Source organism: Scyliorhinus canicula, chromosome 7 (genome assembly GCF_902713615.1).
Source record: "Scyliorhinus canicula chromosome 7, sScyCan1.1, whole genome shotgun sequence".
Taxonomy (NCBI): domain Eukaryota; kingdom Metazoa; phylum Chordata; class Chondrichthyes; order Carcharhiniformes; family Scyliorhinidae; genus Scyliorhinus; species Scyliorhinus canicula.
Window position 1 is genome coordinate 72,663,267 of NC_052152.1, and position 14,334 is coordinate 72,677,600.

General features: G+C 43.6%; 1 protein-coding gene across 3 annotated transcripts in view; it reads left to right on the top strand.

Annotated features, from left to right (window-relative positions):
- The window catches only part of LOC119969049 (stromal cell-derived factor 2-like), a 141,275-nt gene that overhangs the window by 20,415 nt on the left and 106,526 nt on the right, over positions 1-14,334 (top strand). Inside the window, exon 2 of one of the 3 annotated variants that reach the window (XR_005461290.1) lies at positions 11,069-11,157. The exons of the other annotated variants lie outside the window; for them this stretch is intronic. The gene's annotated coding sequence lies outside the window, so the exon portion shown is untranslated. Of the gene's footprint in view, positions 1-11,068; positions 11,158-14,334 lie in introns of those variants that run through there. 3 annotated transcript variants of the gene reach the window in all.

Here is a 14,334-nt window from a genome sequence, read left to right on the forward strand (position 1 = left end):
TCATTGGTCGTGTCCTATCTTACTGACCTATAGGTTGAGTGTCTGTGTGTCATGTCTCTGGTGCTCCCTCTTGTGTCTAGCTAGTCTAGGTGCACTTCCCTTGTGTATCTGCAGTGATGCATATCACCACATACACGAACAGGCGCCGGAGTGTGACAACGAGGGGATTTTCACAATAACTTCATTGCAGTGTTAATGTAAGCTGACGTGTGACAATAATAAAGATTATTATTAGTATTCAGCGAGACTTCAGATGTAGCTGAAGGAATAACTATTTACTCCAGGATTTTCCTCCAGGTCTCTCTCACTTCATATAACTTTGAGGGATATGCAGCAAATTAGAGTGCATGAACTGGTTTCCTAAGGAGAGCAGGAGCAACACCAAAGAAATTCCTACCATATTTTTCTGTAGCTAGTAACTCATATCTTTCTGCTTAAACCTGAATTTCACATTCTTACTTGATGGTGCATCAGGTAGGTTTACGCTATGGAAATTGTGCCTGAATATTCGTTTCAGTGATGCCTGCAATCTAATTCAGTACCACTGTGCGATTTGTACCATCCTGTCTACTACACTAAAATTCCAACCAATGCAATGACCTATATGGATATTTGTTGTTACTCAAATATTGAGACACGTTGTGTGTATCATTCTGACTAGTTGTCAAATAATAAATGGCTATTACTCATGAATTTGATGCAACCACGTTTTTTTCATACACTTAAAACTAGGAATGATATCTGGGAATCATTTGTATTTGCAGCCAGCAATGTTATAAAAACAGTTTGTTAAAAAACACTTACCAAGTACAAGGCTTTGGAATTTAGGAGAAAATAATTATTCCCAAATGATTAATGCACTTGAAATTAGTACATAGATTGATCTGTCATTCACGAATAGATTTTCATGTTGATTGTTTGTAGGTGGTATTTTTGCCACCTTTATTATGGATGTCAAATCCTTCACTGTCTAATCGTATTAGTTTCCTCTTGAGTTGGCACCAGAGAAGTGTAAAATATGCAAACATATTTTTTGTTCAATTCTACCTCCTGTATATTCACAGCATGTGTTTTTTTTAATGCTGAAGAAAGATTTAAACTTTTGCACTACATTCTCAAATACAAATCAATATCAAACCACATAACCAAGAATACCTACAAACTATACAGTAGCTCAGTGTGACTGCAGGAATCCGTAAGACGTAGGATCAGAAGTAGACCATTCAGCCCATCGATCTGTTTCGCTATTCAATGAGATCATGGCTGATCTGACATAATCCTCAACTCCGCCTTATCCCCATAGTGCTTGATTCCCTTACTGATTAAGAATCGATTTATCTCAGCCTTGAATATGTTCAACAACCCAGCCTCTACTGCTCTCTGTGGTAAAGAATTCCACAGATTCACTCCCCTCTGACAAAGAAATTCCTTCTCAACTCTGTTTTAATTGGGTGACCCATTACTCTGAGATTATGCCCTCTGGTCCTAGGATCGCTCACAAGAGGAAACAAACCCAACCTACTTAACCTCTTCTTGCAAGAAAATCCCTCCATACCCAGGATCAACCTAGTGAATCTTCTCCAGACTGCCTCCAGTATATCTTTCCTTAGATAAGGGGACCAAAACTATTCACAGTATTCCGGGTATGGCCTAATTAATGCCTTGTATAGTTTTAGCAGGACTTCACTACTGTTATACTTTCCTACCTTTGACATAAGACCAACATTCCACTTGCCTCTCAATTACCTGCTGCCCTTGAATGCTAGCTTTTTGTGATTTATAGACGTCCACCAAAATTCCCCTGTGTTGCAGATTTCTGCATTTGAATAATATTCAGCTCTTTTATTCTTCCTACCATAATGCATAACATCTCATTTTCCTATATTATGCATGTAGTCAACTTAAAGGAGGAGGCAGCCACCAACAGGAAAATGTGTTATTTCTTTTGATCTTCATTATCATTTTCTCACAGGTAGGTAAAATAAAGTTGCCATAGCCCCAGATGACCACAGGCTACTTCCCACTTTGAGGGGGAGAGCTGACTGGTGGTGATTTAACCCGAAGATCACCACACCACAAATGAAGGTCTTCATGCATAACCGCAGCCGATACAGGAAATGAACCCTCTCTGCTGGCCTTGTTCTGCATCACAAGCCAGCTATCTAGCCCCTGTGATGCAGAGCAGCGCCAACATCGTGGGTTCAATTCCCGTACCGGCTGAGGTTATTCATCAAGGCCCATCTTCTCAACCATGCCCCTTGCCTGAGGTGTGGTGATCCTCAGGTTAAATCACCACCAGTCAGCTCTCCCCCTCAAAGGGGGAAGTAGCCTATGGTCATCTGGGGCTATGGCGACTTTACCTTTCATGGGTACATTATTGATAAAACAACGTCTTTTGCATGTTATGAGTATGACAGATATGAGGGCCAATTATCACACTAGATGGGAAGCCAATGGGAGTGAATGTTGCCCTACTATGTATTTTCTTTTATTCCCTTTTCTTCCCATGTACTTCATGATCTGTTGAGCTGCTCGCAGAAAAATACTTCTCACTGTACCTCGGTACACGTGACAATAAAAAAATCCAAATCCATATGAATGCTGATGCCATACAACAGTGTGAGTCAGAGACCTTGGAGATCTTAGCTGCGGGGCTTCTGTTGAATCTCACTGATCAGTGCTTCAGCTTTATTTGGCACCTGGTGAAATCAGCAGGTGAAATCAGGCAGCACAGCAAAGGAAGCCTACCTGGACCTTTCTTGCTCAGCCCCAGTTGACTGCACAAAAAAAAAATATTTTCATCTTAGCTCAATAGACCTGGCTAACTTCCCAATAAATGCATCAGCTCTATAAGAAAAGTAAATAAAAGCATAAAGACTGACACATCTGAGCATCTTCCAGTCACTCACACTTTTATCACCTGGCACACCGTGCTAAATCAAGCTCCCCCACTTATGCCATGATGGTATCATGATGTCAGCAAACGTAATAAAATATCCCACCACCTTCAAGTCACTTCATATGAGCAATGACATGACTTTAAGTTTTTTTGGTTACATGGTTTTGTATTCATTTGCATTTGTGAACATAAAAATAAAAGTTGGTGGGAACGGGATGTTGGCAGTTAGGTTTCCCAGGATAAGTTAACTGACCTCCTGTGCAGTATCTGCCAGATGAGTAGGGTTGAAAAGGATAAGCATGATCATGCGCTCTGGTCACGCTTCCAAAGGATGTCATTTGTGACTTTCATTGGAACCATTTCACTGCTTCCCAAAAGGAGCTGCAGAAAGGAGATGTATATGTTGGGAAATGACAACATATTCAAGGATTTTAATATGAAAACCAAATTGGAGAAAAAGCTGTAGTTTTGTGAGGACAGAGGGATGCTATGTAAAGGAGGTAGGGCAGTGTGTCATGAGAGAGAACTATTTCACAATGTCAATTAGTAAGGAGTCCAGGAAAGAGATTTGTGTCATCATAAACGTGGAGAGAATAGAGTTAAGGGAAGACAAGTTTGGAGAGGTATGAAGTAATAGTAACCTTTATTATTGTCACAAGTAGGCTTGCATTAACACTGCAATGAAGTTACTATGAAAAGCCCCTAGTCACCACACTCAGTCACCTGTTCGGGTACACAGAGGGAAAATTCAGAATGTACAATTCACCTAACAAGCAAGTCTTTCGGGACTTGTGGGAGTAGCCGGAGGAAACCCACGCAGACACATGGAGAATGCGCAGAGTCCGAACAGACAGTAACACAACTGGCAATCGAACCTGGCACCCTGGCGCTGTGAAGCTACAGTGCTAACCACTGTGCTACCGTGCCGTCCATGTGTGTATGTTGGGAAGTTTCAGCTTGGTGAGCAAGGGGCAGTGTGGAAAGCAGCAGAGGCAGCGGAATGAATGGCCTCAACCTTATTGACAATGAATATGAGAAAAAATTCCAATGTGGAGATTCCCAAACTCAGTACTGAGTAACTTGACACAATTTTAAAGATTAAAGGGCAGTTTTCAATAAGGTCATGAAATAACATATGGCACAGTACAAAAATGAGGCCATTCAACCCATCCCCCTTTGTCACCTCTTTGGAAGGGTTATCTGTTAGCATTGTTGTGGATCCTTATATGGGGTTTCCCTTGGTCAGGGTTGATAGATACTGCTGGTGGCAAAGTGGTTGGTGAACATTACACTACACTAGGGGGTGGCATGGTAGCACAGTGGTTAGCATTGTTGCTTCATAGTGCCAGGGTCCCAAGTCTGATTCCTGACTTGGTTCACTGTCTGTGCGGAGTCTACATGTTCTCCCCGTGTCTGCGTGGGTTTCCTCCAGGTGCTCCGGTTTCCTCTGACAGTTCAAAGATCTGTAAGTTAGGTGGATTGGACATTCTAAACTGCCCTTAATGTCCAAAATGGTTAGGTGGAGTTACGGGGTTAGGGTGGAGGTGTGGTCTTAAGTAGGGTACTCTTCAAGGGCCGGTGCAGACTCGATGGTTGAATGGCCTCCTCTGCACTGTAAATTCTATGTAAATTCTAGTGAACATTCTACAAATTATGTACAGAACAAGGCTTAACACGAAGCTTTATATAGAACTATCTCTCAACATGCTCTATTACCACATGATCTTACATCAATGATTATATAGACCGTTCTACTACATTTTTAACATTTACCCTTTATACTACATCACCCTCCAAGTCTCTGATGCAAATAAATATCATTTACATTGTCCTTTGCCACTCCCCAAAGTCTCTTCTTCCATGCCTGGTTCACAGAGATTGGTGTTGAAGTGGTTTTCCAATGTCCATGATCTTGTTCTCGGCTCTCTCAGAACATATAGGATTCAAAGTCTCCAAGCTCTCTCTCAAAATCTGTAAAGCAATATGTGAGTCATCAGTAATTACTGGCTGCTTGTTTAGGTTGTCTTCCTGATCGTCTGGATGGTGAGTCCCTTAGCTTGATGGCCTTCTTGTTATAGATCAAAGTGCACATCTGTTTCTGATTATTATTCCGCTTTTAGTCTCTACAAGATAAGATTGTGTATGTAGTTCCTTGTCAAAAATTTGGCGGACCAAATTCCGGTCTTGAATCCAAATTGATCCACAGCTTGGAGTTCTTGTAAATCATTGGCATTGATTATAGTTCCTGCTTTGATGTGGACTATACTCATCCTCCTTCTCTCGTATTCTCTGTATTATCATTGCTTTGAGACATGACATATGTGTGTGTGGAAGAGCAGGAAGCTGAGTCTGTAGTTGGATTCCCATTCAAAGTTCAAACAGAGTCAGATCATTCTGAAGTGCTGTGGGACAGTAACTCAACAGTTCCAATTCGATATTGTCATTTTCCGTCAACAAACCTTTTCCGTCCTTACTCCCCTTTCGGCTTCTCTATTGGCTTGAGGGTACACAGGTGAATTCATCATGTGGACAAATCCATAGGCTTCTGTGAACTGCTTAAAACATCAGTTTGCAAACTGTGGGACTTTGGGCTGGATTTGCCCATCCCCCAGCCATGTGTTTCTCAGCAGTGCACCATTCGTTGATGGAGGGATTCTATCTTCCCGCCGCTTATCAATGCGATTTCCCATTGAAGCCATCGGACATCGCCAAGAAACCCATGGAAGGGGGTACGCTGCCAGCAGAATCCCAACAGCCAGAGAATTCCGGCTATTATGTGCAATCTTTAGATCTGAAATTCCATGCATGACAAAAAGTTATTTTCAATGACTTTAAAATGAGAGTATTTTAATGATTGCTTCAGAGAATCATAGAATTTACAGTGCAGAAGGAGGCCATTCGGCCCATCGAGTCTGCACCGGCTCTTGGAAAGAGCACCCTATTTAAGCCTACAACTCCACCCTATCCCCGTAACCCAGCCACCCCATCTAACCTAAGGGCAATTTAGCATGGCCCATCCGCCTAACCTGCACATCGTTGGACTGTGGGAGGAAACCAGAGCCCCCCGGAGGAAACCCACGCAGACATGGGGAGAACGTGCAGACTCCGCACAGACAGTGACTCAAGCAGAAATCGAACCTGGGAACCTGGTGCTGTGAAGCCATAGTGCTAACCACTATGCTACCGTGCTGCCCCTAGAGGTTTGACCATGAAGACATTTGACCTCAATTCATCTGAGTAACAGTCAATAACTATGAGGAATGTCTTCCCCTTGAGCTTGAAATAAATCCAGTTGAGACATCCCCATGATCTGGATGGAAATGGGGATATTACCAATCATTCCATATGCTCCTGGCGATAAACTGCATAGGAGCTGAAACTATAAATCATTTACTCTAATGATTTTCAGATCCCTTGTCACCAAACTGAATTTTGTGCTCAAGCATGTCATTTTGCAATGCCTCCGTGTCTCTGGTGTACTCCCCAAAGGATCCCGAGTCTGAGGATATCTTGGTATGACTCAAAATTCATAATAAACCAGCCAGTCATCCACGATATTGAGATATCTTTGTTACTCAAAGTGCTATTTCAGAATTAGATTATTTGGAACACCAATTAATGCAGTATTCCTGAATTTTAGTACTTTCTTCATCTGTTTTTCATGTCTTTTGGCCTCTGTGTTTTTGCTGACAGAAATGTTGTGGTCAGAAATGTTGTGGTCAATGAGCTAAAGGACTCTACATCACCAATGAGATCTATGTCCTCTTCTTCAGGCTTTTCAACAGGAATACATGAAAATGCATCTGCTGTTTGTTGTTTCCTTGCTCAAGTTTGTCCATTTATTTCTTTCTTGATGCAAACTGACAGGGGCCACAGAGTGTACCACTGGCATGGGTAGCACCAGTCACCAATACCCCTGTCAGCAAAGATGGCCCCTGTGGTGCTGGGCAGTGACGGGCAGTGATGGGGCCAGGGGTGTGATGTGGAGGGCAGAATGCCCGGGGAACTGGCCGTGTGTGGGTGTGGGATGAGGAGGTGGGGAGGGGGACATGCGGAGATAGAGGGTGCAGTGTCGGCTAAGGCCACCATGCAGCTCATTGGACCTGGTTGGGCACATGGGGTACACACCATGCTAACATATCGGCCTTTCACTCTCTGCAGACAATGGCTATAGGAATCCAACCAGGAATGGTGGTCTTCATCCTGGCTGCCACAGCCCAGAAGGATCAACTGAGGGTCGACGAGCAGGAGCTGCTCAAGGGGGACCCAGCAACAGCAGAAATGGAGGCAGCCGGTGAGGATGGAGTGCCGGCCACCCATAGGCCAAGGAGGCTCCACTCGATGAATATGCAGCTGGTATGTGACCATGAGCTGCACATTAGGCACGTCTGCACCCAATATCCGGGCAGTGCACAACGTATTCATCCTGGCACACTCGACGGTACCTGACATCTTCAAGGCGCCTCCGGTTGAGGGGTTGGCTTCTGCGCAACAGCGGTTTTCTGCGGCAGTCGTGACCTAGACTACTCTGGAGGGCCAGTCCTGTATTGTGCTAGGAGGGTCTCCCACGTTGTGGTGGCCTGCTGCATCCTTCACAACATCACGCAGTAGAGGGGCCACGTGCTGGAAGAAGAGGATAAACACCAGGCCTCGTCCGCTGAAGATGATGCGGGGAGGATTAGCATGGACAGGACATGGGGCCCGGGCAGGCACAAGAGGCTACACAGCATGCATGATATTATATTTCTTGCCTTTTCCTCCAAGATATGCAGATATGTAGTGTTGATATTCCTTGCCTTTTCCTCCAAGTTAGCCAGATGTGTAGTGTTGACAAAGAATATACAAATAAGAAGTTTGAATCAAAACAAATTTATTTTACACTACTAAACTAAATGAAGTTCGCACACTCTACTGAGTTACAGATAATAAACTAATGATACTGAATTTGTAGTACAGTATTCAATATTCTATCTAACTATTAAACTACACAATAACTTGACCTCATGCTATATTTCTACATTCAACTTTCACTCTGCTCTCCTCATGTTCTCTTCAGCTTCTCCCAGAATTCCTAGAGATGCTGTCTTATATACAGTGAATTAGTGACGCCATCTAGTGTTTCATTTACACATAGATTCAGATATTAACCCTTTACAAAACTGACATTATACATATCATTACATCCCCCCTTTTTTAGACATTTCTTTTCTATGTGACTAAAAGGAAAAAATGTACAACGTTGTTACAGAATACATGAAATGTATAATAAACGTACAGGTGAAAGGGAAAAAAAATAATCAAACAGTTCATTTGTGATGATTCACAAGTGAAGTCTGTGCGGTTTTCTTCTTATCCTGGGTGATCTTCTCAATCCAGTAAGAGGAGTGTCAGAAGTTTTGAATGTCTTCTGTAAGTCTTCTGGTATCTTGGAAAATATCAATGTATTATGAAATAGACTTTCATTCATTTGAAGATCAGGAAATATCTTGTTCGAAGATTGAATTTTTAAAAGTGCTCTTAGATTTCTTCGAACAATCGAACCTTACTCGTGTGAATGATATTTGAACATGGTGCTGCTTGCCGATTTACCTTAGCAATAGAAGACCATCCTCCAGCAGGAAAACAAATCCTCACTTGATCAGCTGGATTCAGTGGTGCCAGTGGTGTCGCATTTTGATTGTAATATTTCTCCTGAATGCTTTGTTAATGTTGCATTTTCTTGATGACTGGCTGAAGATCTGGATCACAAAGTCTAATGCATGGAAAATTTGTTCTTAATGCTCTGTTCATCAATAGTTGAGCAGGAGATAAACCACTTGCAAGAGGAGTAGCTCTGTAATTGAGTAAAGCCTTTTTCTAAAACGTAGACAGTCTAATCATGGCGTTTGTTGGGGGGGGATAAGAACCCGAAAATTCCCAAACCGACACTGCAAAGAGGGAAAGTCAGAGGGGGCCTGGCTCTACCAGCAACGGCAGAAAAAGTGAGTGGATGGGTACAAGAACCCGACACAGATTGGGTACAAATGGAGGAGGCATCCTGTAAAGGAACAACCCTCTGGGCCCTGGCTACAGCAGCACTTCCATACTCTTCAAAAAGGTACACAACGAGCCCAGTGGTAGCGGCCACGCTGAGAACGTGGACCCAGTTGAGACAGCACTTCGGGATAACCAAAATGCCCCCCATTGCCCCCAATTGCGGCAATCACAGATTGCCCCCAGCCAGACTAGATACCACCTTCAAAAGATGGAGGCAGGATGGGGGCACACTGATGATCGGGGGCTTCTACATAGGTTGCAGACTGGTGACATTGGACGAACTGATGAGGAAGTGGAAACTAACAAAAAGACTGGAATTGAGACACCTCCAAATAAAGCACTTCCTACGCAAAGAGATACTAGGGTACCCTGGGGCCCCATAAAACATACTACTAGAGGATCTGAAGTGGGGGCTATGCGGGAAAATATACGGACAGCTACTGGACAACACTCGAACACCACTGGACGTGACCAGACAAAAAAGGGAGGACGACCTGGGGATAGAGGTGAGATGGGGACTCTGGAGCGAAACACTGAGCAGGGCCAACTCCACCTCCTCCTGCGCAAGGCTAAGCCTAATGCAGCTCAAAGTGGTGCACAGGGCACACCTGACCAGGACCCTAATGGGGCCGGTTCTTCCCGGAGGTGGAGGATAAATGTGAACAATGCCAGAGGGCCCGGCCAACCACACCCACATGTTCTGAGCTTGCCCCAAGCTTGCTGGGTTCTGGACAGCCTTCTCCGAGGCAATGTCCAAGGTTGTGGGGGTGAGGGTGGAGCCATGCCCAATAGTGGCATTCTTTGGGGTATCGGAGCAGCCAGAGTTACACATGGGGAAGGGGGCCAACGCCGTCGCTTTCGCTTCCCTAATCATGTGCCAGAGAATCCTGCTCGGCTGGCGATCAGCAGCACTGCCTAAAGCTGCAGACTGGCTCATTGACATCTCAGATTAAGTACACCGTCCGAGGGTCAGAGGAAGGCTTACTGGATATTTGGGGGCAGTTCGACGGCCTATTTCAAAACCTGTTTGAGGCCAGCAACGAGGAGTAAGCCAGGAAAAAAAAAATGAGGACTGCGCAACCTGGGGTGGGGGGTGAAGGAAGGTGGGGAAAACACAAGAGACGAGGAAGGGGAAGGGTGCTGAAGCCAATGGGGGATGGGGGTGGGGGGAATCGGAGACCCATCCATAGGGCAACAAAATGTATATAGAATTAGTTAAATGAAGAACAATAAAGTAAATTAGCACGGGAAAGAAAAGTGTAATGTATATATTGAACAACTGTTTATAAATTTGAGAAAAGCCAATAAAAAGAATTTTCAAAAAAGTAATAGTTCCCATTAGATCCTGTAATTTCTTCCTAGGATGGCACTTTATTGTCTTTTTCACCTTCACTTATTAAATTCTATTGAATGTTTTCATTGGTTTCCCCATTGATTTCTGTGTTTGGAGTATTTTGCTGACAGAGTCGCCTGGACTCGAAGGTGGGGGGATGAGAATACTTTTAATTTACATGCTAAAAGCACCCCCGACAAAGACAAGCCCATTGAAGATTGGGGAATTCAGTCACTTGTCAAGCTCCTTTTAAGTATGGCTTCCAACAGGCAGTATGGGATCAATGGATTTATCCTTTAGAATATTGTGTGGAACTTTGAGCACTCTGGATGAAAAGGCATAGGATAGAGTTTCATTTTACATTAAAATGTAAAAATTTGTATGGGTCAATAGACCGTTTTGCTTTCTTAAAGGATGTTTTAAAAAATCATGGTGGATTGTAAGTTAAAACAATAGACAGTTCTCTCAGATATTTTTTGTGACGCAACTTAAGTTGATCTCCTGGCGCAAACTGGTTAGATTGCTTCAACTTTGGTTGTAAGGAAATCTTGCAGCTTCACAAAAATCACTCAGAATCGTCCTCAAGACCAAGATATTGACATTTTAGCCAAATGTTAGGGCACAACAAGATCCTTCTAAATTCTTAGAGGATGTAGTTCAACTTCGAGCTTCCTGAAAACTAAAATGCATTTAAAACGTCTTTTTTTGCCAAATATTAAAAAGTCCTTTGAATCTGGAGTGCCAAAAGCATAGCAGGAAAGTTTACACACTGTTAGCTTTTCCCATTCTGTCATTCCCAGGTTTGTGTCAGTTTTCTCCCCACATTGTGGAGGTGAGAAAACACTCCATGGGAACAGAAGTGTTAGTTTCAACTAAAGAATTCTGGAAAAGAGTCAAGATTTTGAGCACTGATTGTTCCCAAGACAGTATAAAGCATTATGTAAGTTAAACATTTATCTTGCCAATTATTCTGCAGTGTTCAATTTGCAAGTGCATATTTGTAATAGTTGTAAATTATTTGATTGTTAGTTTTCACATGAACAACAGATTGTTTTCCATTTATTAGATAGTTCAAAAGTACTTATCAACAATTTGTTCTGATCTAGTTAGCACAGGGCTAAATAGCTGGCTTTTAAAGCAGACCAAGGCAGGCCAGCAGCATGGTTCAATTCCTGTACCAGCCTCCCCGAACAGTCGCCGGAATGTGGCAACTAGGGGCTTTTCACAGTAACTTCATTTGAAGCCTACTTGTGACAAAAAGTGATTTTCATTTCAATTTGTTAAAAGGGTAATTATTGATCTTTTGCCAAGTACATCCCCTTCAACAAGAAACAATTTACAATTATATACAAAGAACAAAGAACAAATAAAATTACAGCACAGGAACAGGCCCTTCGGCCCTCCCAGCCTGCGCCGGTCCAGATCCTTTATCTAAACCTGTTGCCTATTTTCCAAGCATCTACTTTCCTCTGTTCCCCGCCCGTTCATATATCTAAAATTATAGTTCCTATAATTATATAGTACCTTTAAAGTATTAAAAGTCGCAAGGTGCTTCAGAAGAACCATTTCATTCAGAATTTGATGTCAAGCAGAGGTGGATTTACAGTTATTCGGGCTTTGCACTCAACTTCATTTCTACCCCCGCAAACATCACACCCCTCCCGCCCCCAACCATCCTCGCCCCACGGAGCACAAAGGAGGAAGCCACAAAAATATAGAAATTGTTTGTTGCTTTTTAATTTGTAAAAACATGTCTGTATGAATAACTGCTGTATTGAAATCCAAGCTTACCTCTTGTCAGAATGACAGTAAAGATGGTCAAAATTGCGATGTGTAAGTCTTGAGACGAGCAAACACGGAACTTGCTGATTAGCAACAAAATGGAAAAATAAGCCGATGACATCTCTGCAGCACAGGCCAGTGCAGGACAGAAGCAAATACTTCAATCAACAAGATGCACACGCTGCCATTCAGTATATTTCACAGAGTCTCATTCAGTTTCAAAAATTCAAGTTGACTTCCTTACTTCCGCTCACAAAATCAAAGACGTTATTGCTGTAAATTCACATGAGTGGAGTGTCCAGTGAGTCCAAGTCCAATATCAGTGGCTTTGTCTGGCAGGATTCTGGGACGGGATTCTCTGTTTCTGAGACTAAGTATTGATGCCGGGGCAGGATTCATGGACCTTCACGACAGCAAAACTGGACCGATTCAGTGACTGTGGCGGGGCTAACACCAGCGCCACGTGGAACACAATCGGTTTCCAATGAAAAACAGTGCGTGATTCACCGGGTCCATGATTGATACTCGGGAGGCTGACAAGTTGCAACCGCATATACACATTACACTCCCCACACACTCATCCCAGCCAACAAGAGGGCACTGGTCATGCTGGAGTGCGCCCATCCCGCTGATGGATCAGCTGGGGTCAGAATGCATCTCGGGGGTTGGCCTGGGGTGACATCCATATGATCCAGGGCCCTAAGTTCGCAGTGGGCAGTCAGTGGTTTGCGCAGCTGCATGGCTGTCTTTCCGGCTGCGGCAATGGTGTTCCATGCCCGTGCACCCCGACCCCACATCCCACACCTGGCCACCCCCCGCTACACCCCCGGCCCTGGCAGAGCCCCATGGCCAGCATTCTACAATTCTACAGCAATTTACAACAGTCAGAAAACTATGACAATGTTGGGCACTTTCCGTACCCCCTCTCTCTCCCTCAGCAGCGACGACGCCGGTTTCATGATTTTTAAAAACACAAGTGAATGCGCCATTGGGAACTCGGCCCATCGGAGGCAGGGAATCGCAGAGTCCCCAGAGAATACGGTGTCAGGCCGCTAATGACATGCAAATGGTGTTTACTGTATGTGCGTTCCGGACCACATTGATGCCGGTGTCAAGGTGACGAAGAATTGCGCTTTGGCGTCAAATCGGCGGCAGCCGTAATTTTGGCTTTGGAACCTATTGTCTACCCAATCGCATTTCCTTTTTTCGCCGTAAGCCAATGGAGAATCCCACCCCTGTTCTTTGTCCTGGAGGAGACTTTCTGAAGGTCAGTCTTGAGAGCGACGAAGGTTAGAATGACCAGCACATGACCAGCAGCAGCCATTATATCAGACCTTCAGTAGTCCATTTTGAAAAACAGAATATAAACAAGAGAATACGGAAGATAGATAGATCTTTAAGATTCTCTTTTCTATACCTTGTCAGCATGGTAATTTAGATAGATTTTCCTACACTTTTCTTTACAAAATCAGCAATTACATCATTGTAGGTAAAATCTTGTGAAGGCGCACTTTCAAAGCAAACCTGCTTGTCTCGGCTGCTTAGCAGCTGACCTCACCTCATGGTGGCTTGATTTCACCGCCTCACTGTTGTTGGCCTGCTCTCAGCCTTGGGTTGGGTCATCTGCACTGGCCGGTGCATCCCCCCCCCCACCCACCATTGGAAATGCCACAGTTTGAGAAGGCAGAAGACGAGACTACTCGTGCCACAGGACCACCTTCTCAAGAACAATTATGGATGCAGTGTGTTTCATTTAAAATCCATCTCTGATGCCAAGCCGCATAAAGCGATATTAGGACAGGTGATCAAAATCTTGGTCAAAGAGGCATGTTGTAAGGAGGGGAAAGAGAAAGAGAGAAGTGGATTGGTTTAGGGAGGAAATTCCCAAGCTTAAGACCTAGGCAACTAAATGCAACCATCAAAAATGAAGTAAAATAAATCAAGGATGTGGAACAAAACAGAATTGGACTTTTTCCTGACAACTGGGAGGCATTGAGGACCTGATTGGTTGCAGCAGATTCATCAGAGAGAGTTCAATTAAAAGCGAAAAGGAAGGCACAGGGAATTTGGGGTTTAAGTTACAATGCAGCAACAGCTTGCATTTATATAGCCGTTTTAACAGAGGAAAGAAACTGACAAAAGTTGACACTGTACCAAATAAATAGTAATCGGGATAATTAGAAGCTTGATCAAAGGGATAGATTTTAAGAAACATACAGAGAGACTGATGAAGTTAATTCCAAGGCATAGGTTTGAGAATGCTGAAGGCAAGACCACCAGTGCC